A 14,098-nucleotide genomic window follows, 5' to 3' on the forward strand; every position below is an offset into this window, starting at 1 on the left:
CCCGCTGACAGGTCGGACCCACCAGCTATATCTTCGCACGCAAGGAAGTGCTTCCTTATTACGCACAAAAAAATGAATACTCCACCTGCTAGTTGGGACCCAACATCGTGGGAGGCTGACATGTGGGCCTACTAAGTTGACGGGACAGAGGGCTTTGTCAAGTTAGTTAGTATGAACGATTCTAGCTCAAGTGACCGTACGATGTCCATCCAACGACCGTAGTGCTTCTTCAACCTCTCGTCTTCTTGGTCCAGCCGCCCAAAGTAGCACCGGTCGTGTCGCGTGCTCCTGCCTCCTGTGGCCGGCTGTGATGCCGCGGAGGCATAAACGCCCCCTACTACTCCCACCGCTGGCCAGGCCATCCCTCTACTAACCCACACCCCCTATTATTCTGCAGCGACGGCAGCCTCACACCATAGCCAAACCAGTGACCCCTCGTACTCCTCTTCGTGTGGGCATCCACTGTCGTGTCTTCCCTGGCTCCGCATCGTCCCCTTCCTAGGCCTCACTGTTGTCCACCTCCCTGGTGCTCTTGGGGCGGCGTGGTCAATGTGGTCAAGGAACGACTTCCATCGGAAGAGTACTGTACGTTGAGAGGCTGACAGCTGGGTGCACGGCCGCAGCAAGGAAGTGCCTCCTCATTACGCGCAAAATAATTATTCCTCCACCTGACAGCAGGGACCCACCGGACGGGCCACCGTATTTTGCAAAAAAAATGTCCGCCCCTGACAGGTGGGACCCAGCAGCGCATGCAAGGAAGTGCATCCATATTACAGGCAAGAAAAATGATTCGCCCCTTGACTGCTGGGACCCACCAGCTACATCTTCGCACACAAGGAAGTGCCTGACAGTCGGGACCCACCTTGTCGAAGAGTACGTAGCGTGGTCATTCTGGCCGCGAACGTGTACGTACATACTGGTCGATGTAGAGGCGCGCATGTGTCGTAGTAGAGGCGCGCATGTAGCATGTACACGTACGTACAACGGCCAGGGTGCAAGAAAGTAAATACGGCCACGTACGTACATACGGGCGGGGTCTCGAACGCCTACTCATGCATACGTATGGCTAGGGCTCATGTACATGGCTGGGTCAGAACGGAGAAAATACGTCGTCGTCGTGTTCATGGGGAGGCAATGGAATGCGTCGTGTTCATCGGGAGGCAATGGAACACATGCTGTTCATCGGGAGCCAACCAGCTTGGATGGAACAGCCGATGGAAACGAGGCTTGGTGTACCGCAGAATGGAGGAAACGACCTTGTGTTCGACCGCCCACGGTCGAAACGGGATCCTATTCATCGAGAGGGGTCTGGCGTACTGCAAAACGGAGGAAACAAACTTCTCTTGGATCTCCTATGGGGGAAACGGGGTCCTGTTGATCAGGAGGGGTGTGGCGTACCGCAAAAAGGAGGAAACAGACTTCTATTGGAGCGCTACGGTCGAAACGGGGGTCCTGTTCATCGGCGGGGGTGTGGCGTACCACAAAATGGGACTCCACGGGATAATGTTCATCTCCACCGTCGACTGCCTCCACGGGCTACTGTTCATCCACCGTCGACCTCCTCCAGCCTCCACCTGCGACTATTCATCCACGGGCTCCTGTTCATCCAGCCTCCACCGCACGCTCCTCCACCGGCTACTGTCCAACCAACCCTCTCCACGGGGTCCTGTTCAACCACCCCTCCACGGGCTACTATTCATCCAGCCCTCCACCGGCTACTGTTCAAGCAGCCCTCCACGGGGTCGTCCTGTTCATCCAACCCTCCACGGGGTCCTATTCATCCACCCCTCCACCGGCTCGATCAATCGGGGTCCTATTCATCCAGCGGCAACACCACGAGTTCCTGTTCATCCAACCCCCCACCTGGAATTGTTCATCCACCCCAACAACGCTCACTTTTCATCCAGAGGCAGCATCGATCGGCTTCATTTAGCAGCAATAGCGAAGGAATAACTTGGGTTCAGTTAATAGCAAGGGATCGATCAATCGCTCGAGTTCAGTAACACGTAGCCTGCAGTGCAATCACTCGGGTTCAGTTAGAGCCCAACGCCTCGCTCGGGTTAAGTTAGAGCGCAACGCCTCACACACATGCATGTACGTACTAGAGAAACACACATCGCTCGGTCCCCGACCACCCACCATAACCGGGAACTCCCCCAATATTTTCCTCGCCCTCGCTTCTACCATAGTTTTTTCCTTCATGGACGGCCCAAAGAATGTCATGCAGCTGCGTCTCCGGCCCGCCCAGGACGAAAAGTCCATTTTCTGTCATGATTTTTTGTCATAGAAGTAGGACCCCACCACATCTATGATGATATCGGGTTTTTTCACAATTATCGTCATAGAAGTGGCATAAGCATGACAGAAAAATATTTCGTTTGGCCCAAAATGTCACGGATGTGTCTTTTTTTGTAGTGAATTTTATGTATTTACTTTTATGCAAGAGTCAAAGTATTCTTCCCTATTCCTTTTTTATTTTCTCTTTTTGCAAGCATCATGTGGTGAGGAAAGATCTAGGCACATATATCCAGTTGGATATGTGTGAGCATGAGTTATTATTGTTTCAACCGGACACATAGAAAGATAGGGGCTTATATGTGCTCACTCATATCCAACTGGACATGTGGTGAGGAAAGATCTAGGAACATATATCCAACCAGACATCACCCTTGAGGTGAATACATTGGGAGGCAAAACTATAAGCCCCTATCTTTCTATGTGTCCGGTTGAAACTTTTTCCTCATGTGTATGAGGTGAGTGTTAGCAATAATAGAAGGTTATGTGATGGTTGATTATGTGGACTTGCCAAAAGGCTCCGATACGAGACCCTTCCTGAAAAGATGATGAGTTGTAGTTGCAAAGTTGACTGAGAACATAGTTTGTTGGTTTTCAATAGAGTTTATGCTTCTACTTTGATATTATGATGACTTGTTACTTGTTCATGAGAAGTTATATGATAAAGTTATGTGACAAAGTTCTATGATAAAGTTTGTTGTTGTTATAATAATATGCATGATGCTTCTATGTCCATATTTTGTTTTTATCGAGACCTCTCTCTCTCTCTAAGCATGTGGGCATGTTTTTCGATATTGGTTTTTCACTTGAGGACAAGTGAGGTCTAAGCTTGGGGGAGTTGATACGTCCATTTTGCATCATGTTTTCCTACTGTTATTAATAATGTTTTTATGCATAATAAAGCTTTATGGAGTAATTATAATGCCTCTTCTCTCATAATATGCAAGGTTTACACAAAGAGGGAGAATGCCGGCAACTGGAATTCTGGACCTGAAAAAGCTACGTTAGAGTTACCTATTCTGTACATCTCCAAATGAGCTGAAAATCTACAGAGAGTTGTTTGGGAATATATAAAAAATACTGGAGCAAATTGTTGGGTTTCGTAGTAATTTCAAAAAAATTCCTATGCACACGCAAGATCATGGTGATGCATAGCAACGAGAGGGGGAGAGTGTGATCTACGTACCCTTGTAGATCGACAACGGAAGCGTTAACTTGGTTGATGTAGTCGTACGTCTCCACGGCCCGACCGATCAAGCACCGAAACTACGGCACCTCCGAGTTCTAGCACACGTTCAACTCGATGACGATCCCCGGTCTCCGATCCAGCAAAGTGTCGGGGAAGAGTTCCGTCAGCACGACGGTGTGGTGACGATCTTGATGTACTACCATCGCAGGGCTTCACCTAAGCACCGCTACAATATTATCGAGGACTATGGTGGAAGGGGGCACCGCACACGGCTAAGAATATGATCACGTGGATCAACTAGTGTGTCTAGGGGTGCCCCTTGCCTCCGTATATAAAGGATCCAAGGGGGGTGTGGCCGGCCATAGTAGGAGGCGCGCAGGAGGAGTCCTACTCCTACCGGGAGTAGGACTCCCCTCCCTTTCCTTCTCCAAGTAGGAGAGGGGGAAGGAGAGAAGGAAAAGGGGGGGGGGGCGCAGACCCTCCCTCCTTGTCCAATTCGGACTAGGGGGAGAGGGGGCGCGCGGCCTGCCCTGGCAGCCCCTCCTCTTCTCCACTTTAGGACCATGAGGCCCATTAACCCCCCGGGGGGTTCCGGTAACCCCCGGTGCTCCGGTTTTATCCGAAACTTCCCCGGAACACTTCTGGTGTCCGAATATAGCCGTCCAATATATCAATCTTTATGTCTCGACCATTTCGAGACTCCTCGTTATGTCCGTGATCACATCCGGGATTCCGAACTAACTTCGGTACATCAAAACTCATAAACTCATAATATAACTGTCATCGAAACCTTAAGCGTGCGGACCCTACGGGTTCGAGAACAATGTAGACATGACCGAGACACGTCTCTGGTCAATAACCAATAGCGGAACCTGGATGCTCATATTGGCTCCTACATATTCTACGAAGATCTTTTATCGGTCAGACCGCATAACAACATACGTTGTTCCCTTTGTCATCGGTATGTTACTTGCCCGAGATTCGATCGTCGGTATCCCATACCTAGTTCAATCTCGTCACCGGCAAGTCTCTTTACTCGTTCCGTAATACATCATCTCACAACTAACTCATTAGTTGCAATGCTTGCAAGGCTTATGTGATGTGTATTACCGAGAGGGCCCAGAGATACCTCTCCGACAATCGGAGTGACAAATCCTAATCTCGAAATACGCCAACCCAACATGTACCTTTGGAGACACCTGTAGAGCACCTTTATAATCACCCATTTACATTGTGACGTTTGGTAGCACACAAAGTGTTCCTCCGGCAAACGGGAGTTGCATAATCTCATAGTCATAGGAACATGTATAAGTCATGAAGAAAGCAATAGCAACATACTAAACGATCGGGTGCTAAGCTAATGGAATGGGTCATGTCAATCAGATCATTCACCTAATGATGTGATCCCGTTAATCAAATAACAACTCTTTGTTCATGGTTAGGAAACATAACCATCTTTGATTAACGAGCTAGTCAAGTAGAGGCATACTAGTGACACTCTGTTTGTCTATGTATTCACACACGTATGATGTTTCCGGTTAATACAATTCTAGCATGAATAATAAACATTTATCATGATATAAGGAAATAAATAATAACTTTATTATTGCCTCTAGGGCATATTTCCTTCAGTCTCCCACTTGCACTAGAGTCAATAATCTAGATTACACAGTAATGATTCTAACACCCATGGAGCTTTGGTACTGATCATGTTTTGCTCGTGGAAGAGGCTTAGTCAACGGGTCTGCAACATTCAGATCCATATGTATCTTTCAAATCTCTATGTCTCCCACGTGGACTAGATTCCGGATGGAATTGAAGCGTCTCTTGATGTGCTTGGTTCTCTTGTGAAATCTGGATTCCTTTGCCAAGGCAATTGCACCAGTATTGTCACAAAAGATTTTCATTGGACCCGATGCACTAGGTATGACACCTAGATCGGATATGAACTCCTTCATCTAGACTCCTTCATTTGCTCCTTCCGAAGCAGCTATGTACTCCACTTCACATGTAGATCCCGCTACAACGCTTTGTTTAGAACTGCACCAACTGACAGCTCCACCGTTTAATGTAAACACGTATCCGGTTTGCGATTTAGAATCGTCCGGATCAGTGTCAAAGCTTGCATCAACGTAACCTTTTACGATGAGCTCTTTGTCACCTCCATATATGAGAAACATATCCTTAGTCCTTTTCAGGTATTTCAGGATGTTCTTGACCGATGTCTTGTGATCCACTCCTGGATCACTTTGGTACCTCCCTGCTAGACTAATAGCAAGGCACACATCAGGTCTGGTACACAGCATTGCATACATGATAGAGCCTATGGCTGAAGCATAGGGAACATCTTTCATTTTCTCTCTATCTTCTGCAGTGGTCGGGCATTGAGTCTTACTCAACTTCACACCTTGTAACATAGGCAAGAACCCTTTCTTTGCTTGATCCATTTTGAACTTCTTCAAAACTTTGTCAAGGTATGTGCTTTGTGAAAGTCCAATTAAGCGTTTTGATCTATCTCTATAGATCTTAATGCCTAATATGTAAGCAGCTTCACCGAGGTCTTTCATTGAAAAACTCTTATTCAAGTATCCCTTTATGCTATCCAGAAATTCTATATCATTTCCAATTAGTAATATGTCATCCACATATAATATCAGAAATGCTACAGAGCTCCCACTCACTTTCTTGTAAATACAGGCTTCTCCAAAAGTCTGTATAAAACCAAATGCTTTGATCACACTATCAAAGCGTTTATTCCAACTCCGAGAGGCTTGCACCAGTCCATAAATGGATCGCTGGAGCTTGCACACTTTGTTAGTTCCCTTTGGATCGGCAAAACCTTCTGGTTGCATCATATACAACTCTTCTTCCAGAAATCCATTCAGGAATGCAGTTTGGACATCCATATGCCAAATTATAAAATGCGGCAATTGCTAACATGATTCGGACAGACTTAAGCATCGCTACGGGTGAGAAGGTCTCATCGTAGTCAATCCCTTGAACTTGCAGAAAACCTTTTGCGACAAGTCGAGCTTTGTAGATAGTAATATTACCGTCAGCGTCAGTCTTCTTCTTGAAGATCCATTTATTCTCAATTGCTTGCCGATCATCGAGCAAGTGAACCAAAGTCCATACTTTGTTCTCATACATGGATCCCATCTCAGATTTCATGGCTTCAAGCCATTTTGCGGAATCTGGGCTCACCATCGCTTCTTCATAGTTCGTAGGTTCATCATGATCTAGTAGCATGACTCCCAGAACAGGATTACCGTACCACTCTGGCGCCGATCTCACTCTTGTTGATCTACGAGGTTCAGTAGTATCTTGTTCTGAAGTTTCATGATCATCATCATTAGCTTCCTCACTAACTGGTGTAGGTGTCACTGAAACAGTTTTCTGTGATGCACTACTTTCCAATAAGGGAGCAGGTACAGTTACCTCGTCAAGTTCTACTTTCCTCCCACTCACTTCTTTCGAGAGAAACTCCTTCTCTAGAAAGTTTCCAAATTTAGCAACAAAAGTCTTGCCTTCGGATCTGTGATAGAAGGTGTATCCAATAGTTTCCTTTGGATATCCTATGAACACACATTTTTCCGATTTGGGTTCGAGCTTATTAGGTTGAAGCTTTTTCACATAAGCATCGCAGCCCCAAACTTTCAGAAACGACAACTTTGGTTTCTTGCCAAACCACAGTTCATAAGGGTCGTCTCAACGGATTTTGATGGTGCCCTATTTAACGTGAATGCGGCCGTCTCTAGAGCGTATCCCCAAAACGATAGCGGTAAATCAGTAAGAGACATCATAGATCACACCATATCTAGTAAAGTATGATTATGATGTTCGGACACACCATTACGATGTGGTGTTCTGGGTGGCGTGAGTTGCGAAACTATTCCACAATTTTTCAAATGTACACCAAACTCGTAACTCAAATATTCTCCTCCACGATCAGATCGTAGGAATTTTATTTTCTTGTTATGATGATTTTCAACTTCACTCTGAAATTCTTTGAACTTTTCAAATGTTTCAGACTTATGTTTCATTAAGTAGATATACCCATATCTGCTTAAGTCATCTGTGAAGGTGAGAAAATAACGATATCCGCCATGAGCCTCAATGTTCATCGGACCACATACATCTGTATGTATGATTTCCAACAAATCTGTTGCTCTCTCCATAGTACCGGAGAACAGTGTTTTAGTCATCTTGCCTATGAGGCACGGTTCTCAAGTACCAAGTGATTCATAATCAAGTGGTTCCAAAAGTCCATCAGCATGGAGTTTCTTCATGCGCTTTACACCGATATAACCTAAACGGCAGTGCCACAAATAAGTTGCACTATCATTATCAACTCTGCATCTTTTGGTTTCAACACTATGAATATGTGTGTCACTACTATCGAGATTCAATAAAAATAAACCACTCTTTAAGGGTGCATGACCATAAAAGATATCACTCATATAAATAGAACAACCATTATTCTCAGATTTAAATGAATAACCGTCTCGCATCAAACAAGATCCAGATATAATGTTCATGCTTAATGCTAGCACCAAATAACAATTATTTAGGTCTAATATTAATCCCGAAGGTAGATATAGAGGTAGCGTGCCGACTGCGATCACATCGACTTTGGAACCGTTTCCCACGCGCATTGTCACCTCGTCCTTAGCCGATCTTCGCTTAATCCGTAGTCCCTGTTTTGAGTTGCAAATATTAGCAACAGAATTAGTATCAAATACCCAGGTGCTACTGCGAGCATTAGTAAGGTACACATCAATAACATGTATATCACATATACCTTTGTTCACCTTGCCATCCTTCTTATCCGCCAAATACTTGGGGCAGTTCCGCTTCCAGTGACTAGTCTGCTTGCAATAGAAGCACTCAGTTTCAGGCTTAGGTCCAGGTTTGGGTTTCTTCTCTTGAGTAGCAACTTGTTTGCTGTTCTTTTTGAAGTTCCCCTTCTTCTTCCCTTTGCCCTTTTTCTTGAAACTAGTGGTCTTGTTGACCATCAACACTTGATGCTCCTTCTTGATTTCTACCTCCGCAGCTTTCAGCATTGCGAAGAGCTCGGGAATAGTCTTATTCATCCCTTGCATATTATAGTTCATCACGAAGCTCTTGTAGCTTGGTGGCAGTGATTGGAGAATTATGTCAATGACGCAATCATCTGGAAGATTAACTCCCAATTGAATCAAGTGATTATTATACCCAGACATTTTGAGTATATGCTCACTGACAGAACTGTTCTCCTCCATCTTGCAACTATAGAACTTATTGGAGACTTCATATCTCTCAATCCGGGCATTTGCTTGAAATATTAACTTCAACTCCTGGAACATCTCATATGCTCCATGACGTTCAAAACGTCGTTGAAGTCCCGATTCTAAGCCGTAAAGCATGGCACACTGAACTATCGAGTAGTCATCAGCTTTGCTCTGCCAGACGTTCATAACATCTGGTGTTGCTCCAGCAGCAGGCCTGGCACCCAGCGGTGCTTCCAGGACGTAATTCTTCTGTGCAACAATGAGGATAATCCTCAAGTTACGGACCCAGTCCGTGTAATTGCTACCATCATCTTTCAACTTTGCTTTCTCAAGGAACGCATTAAAATTCAACGGGACAACAACACGAGCCATCTATCTACAATCAAGCATAAACAAGCAAGATACTATCAGGTACTAAGTTTCATGATAAATTTAGGTTCAATTAATTTACTTAAAGAACTCCCACTTAGATAGACATCCCTCTAATCCTCTAAGTGATTACGTGATCCAAATCAACTAAACCATGTCCGATCATCACGTGAGATGGAGTAGTTTCGTTGGTGAACATTACTATGTTGATCATATCTACTATATGATTCACGCTCGACCTTTCGGTCTCCGTGTTCCGAGGCCATATCTGTATATGCTTGGCTCGTCAAGTATAACCTGAGTATCCCGCGTGTGCAACTGTTTTGCACCCGTTGTATTTGAACGTAGAGCCTATCACACCCGATCATCACGTGGTGTCTCAGCACGAAGAACTTTCGCAACAGTGCATACTCAGGGAGAACACTTCTTGATAATTAGTGAGAGATCATCTTATAATGCTACCGTCAATCAAAGCAAGATAAGATGCATAAAAGATAAACATCACATGCAATGAATATAAGTGATATGATATGGCCATCATCATCTTGTGCTTGTGATCTCCATCTTCGAAGCAACGTCGTGATCACCATTGTCACTGGCGCGACACCTTGATCTCCATCGTAGCATCGTTGTCGTCTCGCCAATTTTATGCATCCACGACTATCGCTACCGCTTAGTGATAAAGTAAAGCATTATAGCGCGATTGCATTGCATACAATAAAGCGACAACCATATGGCTCCTGCCAGTTGCCGATAACTCGGTTACAAAACATGATCATCTCATACAATAAAATTTAGCATCATGTCTTGACCATATCACATCACAACATGCCCTGCAAAAACAAGTTAAACGTCCTCTACTTTGTTGTTGCAAGTTTTACGTGGCTGCTACGGGCTTAATTAAGAACCAATCTTACCTACGCATCAAAACCACAATGATAGTTTGTCAAGTTGGTGCTGTTTTAACCTTCGCAAGGACTGGGCGTAGCCACACTTGGTTCAACTAAAGTTGGAGAAACTGTCACCCGCAAGCCACCTATGTGCAAAGCACGTCGGGAGAACCGGTCTCGCGTAAGCGTACGCGTAATGTCGGTCCGGGCCGCTTCGTCAAACAATACCGCCAAACCAAAGTATGACATGCTGGTAAGCAGTATGACTTATATCGCCCACAACTCACTTGTGTTCTACTCGTGCATATAACATCAACATATAAAACCTAGGCTCGGATGCCACTGTTGGGTTTCGTAGTAATTTCAAAAAAATTCCTATGCACACGCAAGATCATGGTGATGCATAGCAACAAGAGGGGGAGAGTGTGATCTACGTACCCTTGTAGATCGACAACGGAAGCGTTAACTTGGTTGAGGTAGTCGTACGTCTCCACGGCCCGACCGATCAAGCACTGAAACTACGACACCTCCGAGTTCTAGCACACGTTCAGCTCGATGACGATCCCCGGACTCCGATCCAGCAAAGTGTCGGGGAAGAGTTCCGTCAGCACGACGGCGTGGTGACGATCTTGATGTACTACCGTCGCAGGGCTTCACCTAAGCACCGCTACAATATTATCGAGGACTATGGTGGAAGGGGGCACCGCACACGGCTAAGAATATGATCACGTGGATCAACTTGTGTGTCTAGGGGTGCCCCTTGCCTCCGTATATAAAGGATCCAAGGGGGGTGTGGCTGGCCCTAGTAGGAGGCGCGCAGGAGGAGTCCTACTCCTACCGGGAGTAGGACTCCCCTCCCTGTCCTTGTCCAAGTAGGAGAGGGGGAAGGAGAGAAGGAAAAGGGGGGGTGCCCCTCCCTCTTTGTCCAATTCGGACTAGGGGGAGAGGGGGCGCGCGGCCTGCCCTGGCAGCCCCTCCTCTTCTCCACTTTAGGCCCATGAGGCCTATTAACCCCCCGGGGGGTTCCGGTAACCCCCGGTGCTCCGGTATTATCCGAAACTTCCCCGGAACACTTCCGGTGTCCGAATATAGCCGTCCAATATATCAATCTTTATGTCTCGACCATTTCGAGACTCCTTGTTATGTCCGTGATCACATCCGGGACTCCGAACTAACTTCGGTACATCAAAACTCATAAACTCATAATATAACTGTCATCGAAACCTTAAGCGTGCGGACCCTACGGGTTCGAGAACAATGTAGACATGACCGAGACACGTCTCCGGTCAATAACCAATAGCGGAACCTGGATGCTCATATTGTCTCCTACATATTCTACGAAGATCTTTTATCGGTCAGACCGCATAACAACATACGTTGTTCCCTTTGTCATCGGTATGTTACTTGCCCGAGATTCGATCGTCGGTATCCCATACCTAGTTCAATCTCGTTACCGGCAAGTCTCTTTACTCGTTTCGTAATACATCATCTCACAACTAACTCATTAGTTGCAATGCTTGCAAGGATTATGTGATGTGTATTACCGAGAGGGCCCAGAGATACCTCTCCGACAATCGGAGTGACAAATCCTAATCTCGAAATACGCCAACCCAACATGTACCTTTGGAGACACCTGTAGAGCACCTTTATAATCACCCATTTACGTTGTGACGTTTGGTAGCACACAAAGTGTTCCTCCGGCAAACGGGAGTTGCATAATCTCATAGTCATAGGAACATGTATAAGTCATGAAGAAAGCAATAGCAACATACTAAACGATCGGTGCTAAGCTAATGGAATGGGTCATGTCAATCAGATCATTCACCTAATGATGTGATCCCGTTAATCAAATAACAACTCTTTGTTCATGGTTAGGAAACATAACCATCTTTGATTAATGAGCTAGTCAAGTAGAGGCATACTAGTGACACTCTGTTTGTCTATGTATTCACACATGTATTATGTTTCCAGTTAATACAATTCTAGCATGAATAATAATCATTTATCATGATATAAGGAAATAAATAATAACTTTATTATTGCCTCTAGGGCATATTTCCTTCACAAATAACTATCGGAGGGGGCCACCCTGGTGAGCACAAGAAACAAGGGCGCGCCTGGGCCCCCAGGCGCGCCTTGGTGGGTATTGCTCAGCACGGCCCACCTCCAGTGCCCATCTTATGGTATATAGGTCATTATTACATATAAAAATAAGAAGAATTTCGGGATGGAGCGCCACCGTCTCGAGGCAGAACTTGGACAGGAGCACTTTTGTCCTCCGGCGGAGTGATTCCGCCGGGGGAACTTCCCTCCCGGAGGGGGAAATCGAAGCCATCGTCATCGCCAACAACCCTCTCATCTTTGGTAGGCCAATCTCCATCAACATCTTCAACAACACCATCTCCTCTCAAACTCTAGTTCATCTCTTGTGTTCAATCTTTGTACCAGAACCTCAGATTGGTACCTGTGGGTGACTAGTAGTGTCGATTACATGTTGTAGTTGATTACTATATGGTTTATTTGGAGGAATATTATATGTTCAGATCCATTATGCTATTTAATACCCATTTGATCTTGAGCATGATTATCATTTGTGAGTAGTTACCTTTGTTCTTGAGGTCACGGGAGAAATCTTGTTGTAAGTAATCATGTGAACTTGATATGTGTTTGATATTTTGATGATATATATGTTTGTTGTGATTCCCTTAATGGTGTCATGTGAACATCGACGACATGGCACTTCACCATATTTGGGCCTAAGGTAATGCATTCTGAAGTAGTTATTAGATGATGGGTTGCTAGAGTGACAGAAGCTTAAACCCAGGTTTATGCGCTACTTTGTAAGGGACCGATTTGGATCCAAAAGTTTAATGATATGGTTAGATTTTATCTTAATACTTTTCTCTTAGTCGCGGATGCTTGTGAGTGGGTTAATCATAAGTAGGAGGTTTGTTCAAGTAAGAACAACACCTAAGCACCAGGCCACCCACATATCAAATCTTACATTATTAAGAAGTTGCTCCCCACTACAAGGTATTCTCTTAACATGCAAATGGTCCAACTAAGCATGCCATGTCATCAGATACCAGCCAATCACAAGTTCACAAGTATCTCTCTCCCTGACCAGCACCACTTCCCCATAGCTCAGCCACATCAACAATTCTTTTAGTTTTTATTTTAACAAATAATGTAGTTTAATTTCTTTGTATCACACATCTGTTCCTCTTCCTATTCTGTAACTGATGAGAAAAATAAGAGGAGTGACGCATGGTCTTATATCCCATGACCCATCTGATAAACCAAAAGCTAGATCCCTTCTTCACTGGGCCATTCGTGCTGGCCACAACCTCTTTGTGCATCCACACAGGGTCGCCTATCTCCCCCGGCCGGCCGGCCGCACATCCGCCAACAAGGCACATCGGAATCGATGCTCCTCCTATTGGGGAACGCAGTATTTGAAATTTTTCCTACGATCACGCAAGATCTATCTATGAGATGCACATCAATGAGAGGGGAGTGTGTCTATGTACCCTCGTAGACCGAAAGAGGAAGCACTGAGTAATGCAGTTGATGTAGTTGAACATCTTCGCGATCTAACCGATCAAGTGCCGAACGCACGGCACATCCGCGATCTGCATACGTTCAGCTTGGTGACGTCCCCCGAACTCTAGATCCAGCTGAGGCTGAGGGAGAGTTTTTTCAGCACGACGGTGTGTTGATGGTGATGACGAAGTTACTGACGCAGGGCTTCGCCTAAGTACTACGACAATATGACCGAGGTGGAAATCTGTGGAGGGGGGCACCGCACACGGCTAAGAAATCAACTTGTGTGTCTATGGGGTGCCCCCTCCCCCGTATATAAAGGAGGGGAGGAGGGGGCCAGCCGGCCTCAAGGGGCACGCCCCAAAGGGGGGGGTCCTACTCCTACTAGGAGTAGGTTCCCCCCTTTCCTAGTCCAACAAGGAGGGGAAGGAAGGAGGAAGGGGCGAGAAGGAAGGAGGGGGGCACCGCCCCCACCCCTTATCCAATTTGGACTGGGGGTGACACCTCCTGGCCAGCCCTCTCTCCTCTAAGGCCCATGGTGT

This window comes from Triticum dicoccoides, chromosome 7A (genome assembly GCF_002162155.2).
Source record: "Triticum dicoccoides isolate Atlit2015 ecotype Zavitan chromosome 7A, WEW_v2.0, whole genome shotgun sequence".
In the NCBI taxonomy this organism is placed as follows: Eukaryota; Viridiplantae; Streptophyta; class Magnoliopsida; order Poales; family Poaceae; genus Triticum; species Triticum dicoccoides.